Below are 16626 nucleotides of genomic sequence, written 5' to 3' on the forward strand. Positions count from 1 at the left end.
ATTACAATTTGATCATATAAAAAGGAAGTGCAAAAAGCCACTTATTTATTGTTTTAAAATAAAAAGGGCAGAAGTGGGGTACCAAACTAGCACTAATAATATCTGCATGGAAGCAAGAGGTTTGCATGAGTGCAGCAAGCCAAAGCACAGCATGTCTCAGTCTCCACCAATCTAAAGACAATGAAGGTTCACCACACTGTAATTAGCCAACAATGACTTTGCCAGTCACTTCTCATAAATATGAATGAGGAGGGATGGATAGAAGGTGTTGGGTCTAAATTTGCCACCGTTTTTTTTTTTTTTTTGACGTGAGACGGAGAACACGGCCCAGCGTTATATTCATCCTATCAAAACCTCCTGAGGGAGAGAGTTTTTAAAAAGCTTTTGTGTGTCACTCTTTTCCTGTCATGACTGGATGAGTGCAGCTTGTAGAAGGCGTCAAGGGGTGCAGATTGATGGAGCAAGTTTGCTTTTTTTGTGTGCGTGTTTTTTTTTGTTGTTTTTCTTTTAACTTTTTATTAACTTTTATTCTTTTTTTTTTGAAAGCTCCTTTGGTGTCAGCTGTTAATGTGAAATCATGGAAAGTTTTGGAAATGTAGCAGAGAATATGATTGCATTTCAAGCCAGCTTTACTATTACTTAGCAGCCATCAGAAGTACCTTTGTTAGCATCACATCTAAGAAGTTGCAATTGCAACAAGCTAATAAATGGTAAAAAAGGCAGTTTCTCGTCATTTAGTATCAGCTATTTGCCTCATTATATCATTTGATTGTATAACAGGACAACAATCTTTAAGGTTCCACAGTAGAGAAACATACAAGTTACAAGCAGCAAACGGTAGCAATAACACCACGCTATGAAAATGTAGTGCTCTTGTACTCATGAGAATACTTGATAAGTACCGTATTTCCTCCACTAGTGGCCTCTGCCTCCTCAACTTGAATAAATAATGCCGCACCTCAAATAAATGCCTAACTCTTTACCCCTCAAAATAAAAACTGAATGGAGCTGGCTGAAATTAATTTTACCAGAGGTGTGCAGTGAAGGCCAGCAAGGCCTTCTCTGCTGAACCATTACGGGAAGCACTGACCTTACATTTAATACTTAAATTGTAGAATTTGTTCCATTCAATTACATTAATTTATTATCAACACTCTGTTATATCACTTTAGTAGTTTGTTTCTCACACTGCTTCCAATAGTGTATATGTATGTTATATTTTTTATTTTTTTCGGTCCAATCAGATTTCAGTTTGTATGTGTTGCCATGTCAACGTCATCTGCTCAGGACCTTCAGAATCAGCTGTGTTGGCCCTTGTCGCATTCACATTATTAGCAATGAGGCTGTTTTTTTTAGCCAATCAGACTTTGCCTCTCAGTGACATCAGCACTTTTCCTTCCTCTAATTGGTTGATCAGAGCAAACTTCTTCAACAAGCCAAGTTACGCCCACAGTGGCTGACTGAGGAGGAGGAATTGACATTTCTGGTGAGTCGATGTGTTTGACTTAAAAGGTTTTATATTTTCGTCATGATAGATACAGTTGACATTGATTGTGAACTGCTTCAGATGATGTTGTCGTGCAGATGTTTCGAGTTGTCTGAACCTTTCAGCACTGAGCCGTTGTACTTACGCTTGTCACATTTGGCTGAGCGCCAGCTATACAAGCACTGGTGTATTGCCGGTCACTGGTGGATATTATTCACTAACTCAAAGTTACTAAGAGTAATGTAAGTCAGGTGCATTGGTGACTATACATTTGAAGATAAGGGGACTCACGTGATTACGGCAATTGCGGCTGTCTCTCTTAATGTGTTGGAGTTCGGTTCTTTCTCAGTGCCTGTATGGCATCTCTAACGAGTCCATCACCCCACACGAGCGACCCTGGTTTATATTTACTATCATCATCGTGTTTTTTGATACTGACTGTCACAGTGTGTGGTGAAAAAAATTTTGTCCGGCCCACTGAAGGCCCAGGTACCAAATGCACCGTCCGCCACTGACTTTTACTATGAAAACCTGGCATCTGTAAAGCTGCAACATTAGAATTTAAAGAGTAAGTGCATGCCACAACAAAAGCTATGTTTATTCCACCAATGACCAATGACAAAGCCGTATACTGTCAATCAAAATAATGGTCTGCTGTATGTTGACCAGCATGCATTTGTACAAATAAATGGCTCACCCCTAATAAACACCTTATTCTAATAAATGCCTGGTACTCTCTACATAGTATAATATATTACTGTATTTCCTCAAATAGACGGCATGCCCCAATTAACCACTTGAATAAATAAATGCCATACATCAACTTGCGTAAAAAGTAACAAACAGGTGGTGTCCCTAGGTGACTATAATTACCGGTATTAGCTTTACTATGGCTGATACCACTATGTGTCGCTGTGGACGTCGTTATCACAACAAGCAAAACCTGCACAGCAGACGTGGCATCTGTAAAGCTGAAGTTCATGGTGGAGTAATCACTGACCTTTAAGAATATTGCTTTTAATATTATTGTTTATTATATATGGTAATGTATTCATGGCATCATGATACAACTATGTAATATAAAAATACATTTGTACAAATGAAGACCTACACCTAATGGACACCTTGTACTCTGTGCGGTTGAGTAAATGAATGCCCTCTGCCACTATAGGAGGAAATACAGTAGATATTTACAAGCAGGCAACAAAGTTGCAACCAAACATGTTGAAACAAAATATTGCCTCTCCACAACATCTCAACATTGAGTGTTATTCTTTTAATGAATATGTTTTATATTTACATTTGTATTTCTTTCACCGGTTTGTTGACTTTAGAGAACAATTTTCACCACAGAAATTAGGAGGTGGGTGTGGGAGAAAGGAGGAAAATGTTGACATTTTGCATGAATAATTTGACAGTGTGATGAATTATGGACTTTTTGGCACCTTAATGTTCTGTACACTTGCTCTGAATAATTTGGAGTTGATAAATGTGGTGAACTCATTGAAAAGACAAGAGGGAAAGAAAGTGTTCATCGCGTAAGTGCATGTCCATCTGAACCCAGATGAACTGTAACAACAAGGTGTTGGTAAATAACAGGAAGTGATGGCTTTACTAAAAAGGACTGTGCATGTTTTATGTGGTTTCTGTTGTCATTCTTTGACCCCCCACTGCACCTGTCCATCTATCTATCTACTGTATCTACTGTATTTACTGTATATGGGTCAGTCTCCAGAAAGGGATGCCAAAAGCGTGACTTAGTTATTTTGTAACCAATTTGCATATTAAAATAAAGTATGACTTTAATATATAGCGCTGTATCATCCATATCTGTCACTATAAATGCTTTAAACTTACCTTGAATTGTTACAAACATGCTCCAAAACGTAACACAGAGTGGATGGACCACACTTCAAACTCCGTGTGAGACTCAACACTGTGTTCTTTAAAACATTGTTAGATTGCACTGCGGTAACACACTTCACATTCCGCAGAAGCATGATGTAAAACAACAGCTCCCCAAAGGGTATTGATTAGAAAAAAATAGATCAGTAGAACTCCTGAAGGTAAAACGTATCCTGGACATTACGCCGTATTTCTGATTTTGAATCAGTGTCGCTTTTGTTATTGTCCGAATTTTTGAAGTTTACATTGTGTGTCAAGGCAGAGGTCAGCTCATTTGCATAAAGTCTTCCTCAATTCAATTTGAGTTACATTATGTGCAGACTACATGGGTTCCGACGGCGACCCGTGACGTTTTGTCGGAGTTTGGTTAAAGTACATTTTTGGATGCACGTCTTATACTTCGGAAATCACAGCAGCCGAAGCGTAAGTTCCACCGTTTTGTATTGTTTCTTTTATCGTCTTGGTGACACACTTTGGCATGTCACAAAATGGCGATGTGCAAACGAGCTGAAATGGACATCAGATCGTGTTTTATACACAACAGACACAGAAAGCATTCAACACGGTTTCCCCTGTTTTATTCAATGTGTTTGCAGTATATTTTATTTAGTTATAGCTTCAAATCACTGTAGTCTGTGTGTCATGCCGCTGAAAGTGAGGGCACCCTCTCTAGTACCCCTTTCAGGAGACTGACCCATATACAGTATCTGTATATCCGTCCATCGTCTATCACATTGGGTCTCAAGCTTTCATCACTCTTAATGAAAGGAGAGGTGAGTTATTTGTGTTTTATTTAAATGACTGGCAACATTTAAATTGTACTTTATTCATGAAGCATATCTCCACTCAAACAGTCATTGTTTTTATGCTATTTTGTGGTAATTTGTCATTAAATAGAGAAATAATGTCTGAATTGAACAGTTTTACAAATGCTAAAAGTTGAAGCAAATATTCTTTGACGCTTTGGGGAGCTACTCAACATCAGGTGGTGAGCGACTGGTAGCTCACAAGCCATCTGATCCATGTATCCATCAATCTATCCATCATCTGTCATCTATCCTTGGGATTCTAAAACTGGGTATCAGTTAGGGCGTCTGCAAATTTTATTTATTTTTTGCAATAAATGACTTAAGTTATTGCTTAGCGTTAAAAACTGTATAACTATGAATAGGAACCACTGGGCCAATAAAACAAATATTCTGAGACAATAACTGTCACTTACATTAGGGTTAGTGAATTTAAAACTCTGACATGACTGTGACGCACCAGGTCAATCTCTCAACGCAACTCCTGCTGCTGATCTAAATAGCACAATGGGCAAATATTTACAGTAATTCCATCCACTTCATCAAGGGACGTAAAGACCAACTCATTTCATCTGAGAAAACATGACGATAGTTATATAACGTTTTGTATTATTGAGAACAATGATCGAAGGCCAGAACGTGTCAGGTGTCTTTGGGTGCTTGCAAATGAATCCATGAAGCCAAGGCGTCATTAACACTGTTACAATGTTCACTTTTCATTTTAATAACAGGCAGGGAGTCATAGTAATATTGGTATCGTTATGTTAAATTTGAACCAATTAAATACACTTTAAACTGGTTTTAAAACAAAGTGGCTTCATCCGGACTGTTACATTTTTGTTAATACTTTTTGTTCATACTTTAACTTAATGTTAAAGTTTTAAGCTTTGTTACATGAAAATAAACATTTTTGTTCATTTCTATGAAACTGGTCTGATTGATAATAGAGAAAACAATTATTTAGAGCTAATATGTACAGGGTGCTACATCAACTGTCTCTTCCCAATGTTATATACAGTAACACTGAAAACTGTGATGCAATCCCTATGAATGGCCTTTACAAACGTTTTTTCCGCCCTCTGCTGGCTAGTCTTATATACATTCTGTGCTGACCAGGAAATAGGCATCTCCTTTTCAGTACGTAAATTCCTCGATGGTGGTTAAAAAAAAAAAAAAACAAAACAAACCCTGACCTTTTCTTTTGTGAATTCTCTGAGAAAATAGGCGTGTAGACTACTGGCCTTGAATGGAGTCTACACACTCCCCGTACCATGAATTATTCATTTGCCTTAAATGGTGTACAGTATTTAGCTTTCAGTAGCTTGGCCTTAATGGACCACATCGTTACTAGTTAATGTATTAATGTCTAATGCAACATGCAGTCACAACATTAAGTGCACTTGCACAATCTAAACAAAAACTATGAAAAAACATGTTTAGTTTTGTTGGCACTGTCAGAGATGTATTCATTTCTCCTTATGTTTATTATTGTGGTTGTCCACATCATACTGAGAGCTTTCTCATAATTGTATATTTATATACAATTATATTTATAATTATATTTATTGTATATTTTATACCACATATTTTGATTTTAAATACAGTATATGATTACCGTATTGACCCGAATATAAGAATGAAAAGACAAGTTGTCTTATATTCGGGGTGTAGAGATTTCTACATGCAAACCAGAAGGTGGTGCGAAACAACTTCTCCCCAAGAGACTCAGAGCTTTTCTTCCTGCCACTCATATACACTGCTCAAAAAAATTAGAGGAACACTTCGAAAAAAATCAGATCTAAACTGGGGGGAAAATGATCTTGAATATCTTTCCTGATAATAAGTGGGTGATGTATTAGTAACAAAATGATGCCACATAATTTGATAGAAATGAAAATGATCACCCTATAGAGGGGGGAAATCAAAGACACCCCAAAAATGAAAGTGAAAAAATGATGCAGCACACTGGTCCATTTTGCTAAAATGTCATTATAGCAACTCAAAATGATTCTCGATAGTTTGTGTGGCCCCCACGTGCTTGTACGCATGCCTGACATTGTCGGGGCATGCTCCTAATGACACTACGGATGGTGTCCTGGGGGATCTCCTCCCAGATCTGGACCAGGGCATCACTGCGGTACCTGGACGCATGGAGGAGATTCCAGGAGACAGGTAGTTACTCCAGGAGAGCTGGACAGGGCCGTAGAAGGTCCTTCAACCCTCAGCAGGATCGGTATCTGCTCCTTTGTGCAAGGAGGAACAGGGCGGGCACTGCCAGAGCCCTACAAAATGATCTCCAGCAGGCCACTGGTGTGAATGTTTGTGACCAAACAATCAGAAACAGGCTCCATGAGGGTGGCCTGAGGGCCCGACGTCCTGTAGTGGGCCCTGTGCTCACTGCCCAGCACCGTAGAGCTCGATTGGCATTTGCCATAGACCACCAGAATTGGCAACTACACCACTGGTGCCCTGTGCTCTTCCCTGATGAGAGCAAGTTCAACCTGAGCACATGCGACAGACGTGAAAGGGTCTGGAGATGCCGTGGAGAACGTTATGCTGCCTGCAACATCATTCAGCATGACCGGTTTGGTGGTGGGTCAGTGATGGTCTGGGGAGGCATATCCCTGGAAGGACGCACAGACCTCTACAGGTTAGATAATGGCACCCTGACTGCTATTAGGTATCGAGATGAAATCCTTGGACCCATTGTCAGAACCTACGCTGGTGCAGTGGGACCTGGGTTCCTCCTGGTCCACGACGATGCCCGACCTCATGTGGCTAGTGTATGCAGGTAGTTCCTGGAGGATGAAGGAATTGATACCATTGACTGGCCCCCACGTTCACCTGACCTAAACCCAATAGAACACCTCTGGGACATTATGTTTAGGTCCATCTGGCGCCTCCAGGTTGCTCCTCAGACTGTCCAGAAGCTCATTGATGCCCTGGTCCAGATCTGGGAGGAGATCCCCCAGACACCATCCGTAGTCTCATTAGGAGCATGCCCCGACGTTGTCAGGCATGCGTACAAGCACGTGGGGGCCACACAAACTACTGAGAATCATTTTAAGTTGCTACAATGACATTTTGGCAAAATGGACCAGTCTGCTGCATCATTTTTTCACTTTCATTTTTGGGGTGTCTTTGATTTCCCCCCTCTATAGGGTGATCATTTTCATTTCTATCAAATTATGTGGCATCATTTTGTTACTAATACATCACCCACTTATTATCAGGAAAGATATTCAAGATCATTTTTCCCCCAGTTTAGATCTGATGTGTTTTTGAAGTGTTCCTCTAATTTTTTTTGAGCAGTATATATATATATATACCAGTGACCTACGGAGATGCAGCTGTGACACAGAGGAAAAAAAGTGATATCAAAGGTTGTTTGCAAGTTGACAAACAGAGGAGGACCCCAAAGCAGAGACAACAAAAGAGTTTTAAAAAATGTATTAACAAAAAGCGCACTCAAACTGAGTGGAAATTGGTGAAAAATACACAAAAGCCGGGCGAAACCACAGGTCAAAGGTACCACAGGGAGCAAAAGGCAGGAATAACATAAGCTAACTAAAGTATTCACAAAGTCCAGGAGCAAAGGTTGGCCAAACAGCAAACTACACAAGCAATAGCAACACGAGCACAGGACCGTATGCCGGAGGCAGGCGTAGGAGATGCAGTAGTGAGTCCAAGCATGGCTTATAAAGGCTAAATGAGAAGATTGCTCCCAGGTGTGACCAGATGGCTTTTCCCTGGACACGCCCCTCAGGTGAACTGCAACACAGAGCAGCTCGGCGGCAGCAGAGTAGCTCAAGCAAAACATAACAGCACTTCCCCCTCTTATAAGGCGCCCCTTGGCAGCCTACCTGGCTTATCCGGATGGAGAGACTGGAAGTCGCGGATGAGGGATGGGTCAGGAATATAGGAGTGGGAGAACCAGGCATGCTCCTCTGGTCCGTAACCCTCCCAGTTCACGTTCAACTACTGCACCCCCCTACCCCTACCCCCTACCCCTTCTTCTGAAGCCGAGAATGGCCTTCACCATGTATGCTGGATGACCACTGATCATGCACGGAGGAGGAGGCACGACCGAAGGGGGTCTGTGGCAACCACAACGTAGTGCTGCTTCAAAGTGCTGGTTGGCCCACTTCGTCTGGCCGTGTCTGCGGGTGGTATCCAGATGACAAACTGGCCTTGCGCCCAACGCGTTACAAAAGCCCTTCCAGACTTGGGACACAAACTGGGGCCCTCTGTCAGAAACCAAGTCCAATGGAATGACACAAATATGTGTTTCGCCAGCAGCTGGGCTGTCTCCAGGGGAGACGCAAGCTTCGGCGGGGCAATGAAGTGCGCCATCTTGGAGAAAGGATGGACCACATTGAGGATGACAGTATTGCCATGTGAAGGTGGAAGGCCAGCGATGAAGTCCAGAGCGATGGGAAACCAGGGACACGGCGGAATGGGGAGAAGGCGCAGGAGCCCAGCAGGCAGGTGGTTAGAGGACATATTTCTGGCGCAGACGGAGCAGGCAGTGACGAACTCCTTGATGTTGGAAGTCATAGAAAGCAACCAAACCACGGCGAAATGGGTGCGCCTAACTCCCAGATGACATTCCACCTTAGATGAATAATCCCACTGCAGGACATCTGAGCTCAGCAGGCAGGAACAGTTTATCAGTAAGGCAGTGCTCAGGTACCGAAGTTCCAGCTGCGGCATCAGACAACCTTCTCTCCATCTATGGCCGGCGATGCTACTAGCAACCACGCTGCGTTGATATGATATATGATATATCAACGATGATGTTGTTGTTCATCGGATGTCAAATGTTATTCTATGTAATCCTTCTAACTGCATTGCTCGTTTTTTGTGGGCTGATGTCATTGCATAATGCTCTCTTTTCTTCCATAGGGTTTTTTAACCTCCTTAAAAACAGCGCGCAAGGCAGCATTATGATCTTGTAATACCTTGATGTCTTCTCGTAGAGCCTTGGTATCCTTGCTCAGTGCTCTATATTCCTCCTGAAGGTTTATGACTTCCTCATGGATCTCCATGAGCATTCCGAAGAGGGTGTCATTCTGCAATTCTACATATTCAATATGTAATAGCTGACATCTAAAATCATGCCTTGTTCGTCCTGCAGTTTGCTATTGTATCTCTCTCATCATCTCTTGCTTCAAGGCGTGTAACAACATCAAATTTTTACTTTCGAAAAAATTGGCGAGTTCTGGAACTGATTTTTCATTTGAGGTGTCATCCTCCTCATCTGACAGCCACACTGACTCTGTTTCTGATTTTGAATCCGGATCTCATTTTTCTTTGTGTTTGGCATTGTTGCTAGGCAACCGCTTTGAACTTCAACAGATAGTCAGTTAGCTTGGCTTGCTAGCAGTTGTCAGCACTTGTAACTAGTTTATTTCAAGGAATCTGTACCTCTCGCCTGTCCAAGTTAATGTTGAAGGTGTCAGCAAGCTGTTCTGATCTTGTCTTTGTGTAACCTGCCCTGTTTCACACCGCCCGCACCGGGGCTCGAACACAGGACCTTCGCAATGGGAGGCGAGAGCGTTGACCACACGGCCAAAAGCCCGGACTGTCGACTGCGTGTCAGCACAGCTCTTAAGGCAGAGGGAGTGAGGTTTACCAACGTACACTTGCACAGCCTCACAGGCTGGCATCCGTTACATTTGTGAAGTGTAGTCAGGAAAGCACCAAATAGTTCAAATTTCTAGCATCGACAACAGAGCTCTTTCCATGTACGTCCTTTCCGGTCAACATTCCAGCTAGAAGGTAACAAAGTAAGCTAAAGGTAGGAATAGCATTAGCTATTAGCAAAAGTACTCACAAAAGCCTGGAACAAACGTTGGCCAAACAGCACACTACACAAGCATTAGCAACACAAGAACAGGATCGTATACTGGAGGCAGTGAGTCCAAGCGCGGCTTATAAAGGCTAAATAAGAAGATAAATAATAAGAATCGTAAATGGTAAATGGTCTTTCACTTGTATAGTGCTTTTCCACCTCTAAGGCACTCAAAGCACTTTTTTGAAAGCAGTTTTGGATGGCTCTGCACTGTGTTTTACAAAGTTTTTTTAAACACCGAGTTCCACTGACGTCAACGCAACCCGGACTTTCTTATATGCTAAACGCTGTAGGCCTGCCCTCCCCCCGCTCTGCTTCGCTCTGCTCTGTTCACTGTGTTAGCACGTATGGCTCCCAGGAAATGTCAGGTAGAAGCATCAGGTAGAAGTGGTTGTAGTTTCTGATTCCCGGCCAGCAAGAGAAAAATATGCTCAGCTGTCAACGGCACTTCACACGGGACTGTTTTGTGAACATGGGCCAATACGAAGATGAACTATCCGCCAAACTGTTGCTGAAGTCTGACGCCTTTCCAACGTTACGTGGTTGTGTTGAAGAGTCAGAAGAGCAAGCCCTAAGTAACAATTTATCAGTGTCCTAACTGTGTTTATTCTGTGAAAGTAATCGGACAAAAGCGGTTGTCTGTGTAGCATTATAGAGTGTGCATACAGCGAGCGGAGTGGGCTGAGTAAATTACACAGACCGTTTGGGCGGGAGGCAGGAAACCCAAGGAAACACTGCAGGAAGAGGTGCAGAGTCTGGAAGATCTAGAAAGCTTTCTGTGCGAGTTATCGTGTGTAGCTGCTCTATAGGAGTCCAGAACTCAATACAAAGGCCCGAAAATTAGTATAATAGGTGTAATAGTCATCAACAACTGATTACACGACTGTTGTGTAGTTTAGACATATGATCACCTTTTTTTATTGCAAATTACCAGTTGTTTCACTGACATTGAAAACATTATTTTCACTTTTGTCTTTTTTCCCAAAATGGTTCTTGAAAAAGGTCAATATTCTGGTCAATACGGTATATATTATGTAACAAATATGATCTATTTTGTTTATTTGGCTACATGCAGTGCAGTCACTACTCTGCAAACCACAATAATAAACATATAAACACATATACAGAAACTCCTTGATAGCTCAAAATTTTATAAAGCATTATTACCTCAAATAAATAATTGGACAGTGTTCATAAATTGTAGCATACCTGGTATATTATTATAGTCAATGAAAAATTACCCAACGAAAGTTGTACAACAAAAATGGAGAACGTTGCACAAACAGGTGGTGATCACGTGATTCACACACATGAAAAGCATGTGCATTGGAAATGTGTTTGTCAGTGCAATGTTTGTGTTATTTTCACTGAATAGACATTCATCTGAAAGGACCAAAGCTTCTGCAGATCTTGCAGGACTCATCTGGATTAATGGGATGGGGTCCCTGTCTGCTTCTCATATTATGTGTGCTAAGCAGTGGGACAGACAGTGCACCTCGCTTTGCACAGTCTCACCCTCTTCCTCGGAGAATGGGAGGGGTGTGTTTTTTTCTATCTTTTTTTTTTTGCATCTGTTCTCCCTCTCTCCTCTGCAGGCCTGCCGCCGCTCTCTGCTCTGCTGCAGCCTTGTGACGTCACGGAGGGCTGGAGCGCTTCCTTGCTCCGGAGAGGAAAAAATGGGCACAAGATTGTTGCGAGGTGAGTCTTGCATTCTTTTAAAAAAATCGCATATGCATCATCAGTGTGTTTGTGTGTATATGTTACCAGTCATCGAGTTATTGGCGCTCCCGTACAATCAATTTACGTCTTAGCGATGGGAGCTAGAGGAGGAAATCGGGTTTAAGCATGGCTCTTTCTCCCTCCTCATGAGAGGGTGACAGCTGCGCCGACGTGAATGCACCTGACGCGGGGCCTTTTTGTCCATTTAAGTCGGTTCCCAGCTCCAAAAATGTCATGTGGTGGTGATTTGGGCTCATCCACACCCACCTCTTAATATGCAGCCTGTGCCTGCCCGCTCGATCCATGTGCGTGATGATCAATGGGCTTGTGTACGTTTGCATGTCATATTATTTGGCAGTACACATATTCTTGCAGACATGTTTTTTGGCCAGCGTGTATCGTGTAATACAAAAAATATAACGTCCAAATGGTATACACGCGCACACGCACACGCACACACATATACACACCCAATAACCTAGTGGGTGCTGTGCATGAATGCAGTCTGACAGCTACAACAAATGTGCACATTCAATAATAGTGTTGCTCCCATGAGAGGCTTGATACTGTCATACTGTGTGCCTCCTCACTTGAAGCAACAAACAGTGCATGGTGCTGGAGTTTGGCGAACTCGTGTGACTACAATCCGTGAGAAATTCGACAGAGAACCTCTGGTGCTTGCTGTAGTAAAAACAAACCCCCAAAAAAGATGCTGTCTGCGCTCAGAGATTTGATGTAACATTCTCCAGTTGGGCGACTGAGAGTAAATACATTTGTGGTTTTTCTTATCTGCACTGCAGCATTATAACTCATGCATGCACACAGTAGCCATGCACACATAAGCAGCTCCTGGACCGGTGTTGTGATTCTTGCAGTTTCCAGCATTTGTGAAAAATGGCAGTGCAGACTCGTGCAGACTGGTTGTGAATATTTTAGTCTTTTGTGTAATCTATATCTTTGAATAATGTTGTTTTGCCTGCACGGGGCCTAAATAATCACAATTTCAAAACAAGACTTAGAATCTGTATGATAAATGTGTGTTTTGATTGTGTCCTCACTGGACTGCAAGGTGATATGGTTTTGTTTACAATTCCATTGATCAGCTTGGAATATTGCGGTTTGTCAACCTTCCTGTCTCGAACTGAAGCGGGGGGAAAGACTGTATGAGTTGATCGCCTGTAAAGTCAAAGCTAACGATTGAGGTGGACCGAAAGAAACTCTCAGCTTGGCTGCCTTCACTGTATGTTTGGGTTGTTGCTGTTCCATTATGTCCTGTAGGTGTCACAGCATTTCAGATGCTCTTTACACAGAGATCCAGAACAATTGGTGTATCAAAGTCTTTACCCAGAACCCATAGAACCTATCAAAGCAAAATATTGCTGCAATTGTGTGCGCTTTCACACAGCCACACTACAACCGTTAATCAGATAATTAGATGCATGACATGATAAAATACTTGTATACTTTCAACAGCCTTTTTCACGCCCTTGTCTCGTCACTACAGCATTCCCAAAAACACACAGCTACAATCTCGCCTCTGTTACAGCTCTTGATAGTACCTGAAGAGGCAGAATATTGCCGGCACAACTTCCTCCTCCAATTCCATATCAGTGCCCTTTTTACGGAATTCTTCAGCAGTCACTCACAAAGAGTATGAGTAGGAAATGACTACAAGATGTTTGTCATCTGTGGAATTGGAATGCTAATACTAAAAAATGATGCTAATAACAATGCCCTTCATAGCATAATTTGTCCCTTATCTACTCTTACTGTCAGTGCCAACCACAAATGTCTGACTGGCCAGAAATGCATCTGATTGATGTGATTGATGAATGGAATGATGGATCGAAATCAGAAACTTTCTGTATTAGCATAGCTTAACTGACTGCGGTTGTGATGTCTGTCCACGCAGACTAGAATCTATTATACATTCCAACTTTCCAAGAGGGACTGTACTTTTTGCAACTCAGTAAAGTCCTACATACACATAGATCCTGTTTTAAGACATATTCCGATTGTCACTTTTGAGTTGGGACCGATTGAATACTCATCGGTTGTGGTAGATTTACAATGTACAACGAGAAATGAGGCGTGATTGGCTGCTCCTGACAAGTCCTAAAACCATTGGTTTCTGACGTGTTTGACATTTGTGCAAAATGCAGGAACAACATATACGTATTCAGAATGTACCGAGTCTCTTTCTATTCAGTTATATTGCACATTGTGTGGCTTTTATTAGCATTAGCATTCACGGTCCACATTCAACAAAGTATTGTCTTCTTCTGCATTAGTTTTGACAGTCAGCAACAACTGGGAGTGTTCTATACCGACATACCGGATGAGTAGTGGTTAGGGTGTTGGGTTGACATTAGGTAGGCAGTCATTCAGTTTGGAGTTTAAGAAAAACTTTTGTTTCGGTTCAAAAGTAATACAAAAACACACAGTTTGTATATGAACATAACACCATGACCCAATCTGAGCTCCGTGAGCATCTAAAAGATTAACTCCATGAATGTGTTTCTTGTTTTCTGTTGGCCGAAACTATCAGATGTGATCAGTTTTTAATTGTTTTATGATTGTGACAGTTTCACACAGGAATGGATTTATGTTATTTCCTCTAGGGAAGTTTGAAATTGCAACGCAATTGTAGGTAGCTGTTTTTTCAGCACAAAACACATCTCATTCACTATACAGTAAGTCGTTAAGAATATATACAGTAAATATGTGATAATACAGGTGAAATGTACAGCATACATGTACCACTGTTCAAAAGCCCACAATTTTTGACATGCTTATGTCTTCATTCATCACTGATTGTATTTTTTTTATCAAGCATTGAGATTTTACCCATTGTTTGTGCTATGAGACACAGCACGGAAGGAATAGCAACAGTCAATCTGGCCTCAAAACTTGTGAACACAGCGAGGTGAACACAAGTTAATATATTATCCTAAATTGTTACTGGAATTACAACAAGCAAGCAGTGTAAATTATGTAGACGCTGCTTGGGGAACACCTTCTCTAGCTGGCTAGCCTCTAGGCCAGGGGTGGCCATTACGTGTATTGCGAGCTACCGGTAGATCGCCAAGGTAGTTTGGGTTGATTGCGTAAACGTCACTTTGTAGTTTTCATATGACATCAGTCAGCTGACATTAAGCTACCCTCCTGATTGGCGCTTGCTCCCCCGCAGCATTTTAGGCTACACACGAAGATGCAACTTTGATCTTTATTATTATGATTATGGATGAACTAACTGCGGTAAGATGTCTATATCTATAACAAAAGTTATCTGTTCACTTATAGCGGCTAGTTACGTAGAAAAAAGTGCATTGTTTACTAGCTTTGCTTCGCGTCATGAAGTCTCCTACAGAAATCAGTGTTTTGTACACGTTCGCTTCTTAAACTATTATTTCATGATGAAATTAAAAATGTGCCCATTGGTGAAACCTTTTCAATATGTTGCCTTGACTTCGGCCGCATTGTCTTTTTTGCATCATCATTTTAAATTCTTGTATATCGATAATGTTTGATAGCAAATGCTAACTGGATGTAATACATGAACTGTGTGCCCTAATGAACGTTACATAGCTAATTTGACTGACATATCACCAGTACTCAGGTTATGTACACAACTATTTAGGAGTTATGTGTAATTATCTTTATTTCCATATTAAAGTGAATTATGATAGCAACTACTTTGATTACCTGTAAACTTTGAAAATGTGAACGTGAAATACTAATAATTAATATTTACAATAGAGTTTCAGAGTTTACTGGTTACATTTTGTATATGTTATATGTTTTAGAGAAGAGGTAGATCATTTTGACTTGTACTTGCATGCTGAGAAAGTGCGTGTACTCCTGATATAGTATAACCTACATAAACACCTACTCATATTTAAAAAAAATACATATAGTAAATATATATACTTTCTATATTTATAGTAGTAGGTAGATCTTTGGGTCTTGGTCATTTTAAAAGTAGCTCGCAGGCTAAAAAAGTATGAGCACCCCTGCTCTCGGCACTAGCCTGACAACCAGGCTAAATGCTACATCATGACTCCAATTCCATCTGTTCGTCGATCATCTTACATGATCATTCATTAGTGCTGAGTCTCTTTACACTTTATACTTTAAATGTGTTCAATAAATGTGAGGAATATTTAGGGCTTAAACCTGGAATGTGTCGTGAGTGAACAATGGCGAGGATTCTGCAGCTGAATCTAGTACAACAATTACTACAATGTCAAAAATGACTCACCACATCTACTGTATATGAGATGTAATGTGCTTCATCACACAAATACAACACTATAAGTTGGATTGATGCCTTTAATAAGATTTGTTTTGTCATATTGATTTCTCAAAACAAACACTCCTTCACCTGTCACAGTTCTCAGTTTAATTGTTATTTAGTATGATGCTAGATATATTTATTGATTCTCTCACAACAACAATAATGCCTGTATATGTGCCCATGCACTGCTGGCTCATGGCCATTCCAATATTGTTACGGCTGTCTGTGCAATGGTGTTCATTCAAGCGTCACTTATACTGTAGATCAACAATCTGCTTCATGAATCTGGCCTTTGGGTGTGTTAACTTTCCTGACAGTCCAAAAATCTGTGTGGAAAAATACTGACACTAATATGCAAATGTGACTCATGCAACATTTAAATACCCTTCGCTATTTAAAAAAGTGCCCTAAATCTGATGGGTTGTACTTTGTTGTTGGATGTGTTTTTTCATTTTTATTGTAGGTATATTTTATTGTATATTTTATTATTAACAATACAGGCAATGTTTTGAGTAGCATTTTTCATTCTTAATACTTGCCATATAAGAGTAAAAATTGG

General features: G+C 41.0%; 1 protein-coding gene across 1 annotated transcript in view; it reads left to right on the top strand.

Annotated features, from left to right (window-relative positions):
• Positions 1 to 16626, top strand: part of fbxo41 (F-box protein 41) — an 83549-nt gene that overhangs the window by 21145 nt on the left and 45778 nt on the right. The window contains exon 2 of the mRNA XM_054778303.1: positions 11647 to 11749. The gene's annotated coding sequence lies outside the window, so the exon portion shown is untranslated. The remainder of the gene's footprint in view (positions 1 to 11646; positions 11750 to 16626) is intronic.

The sequence above is a fragment of the Dunckerocampus dactyliophorus genome, chromosome 6 (genome assembly GCF_027744805.1).
Source record: "Dunckerocampus dactyliophorus isolate RoL2022-P2 chromosome 6, RoL_Ddac_1.1, whole genome shotgun sequence".
NCBI classification, from domain to species: Eukaryota; Metazoa; Chordata; class Actinopteri; order Syngnathiformes; family Syngnathidae; genus Dunckerocampus; species Dunckerocampus dactyliophorus.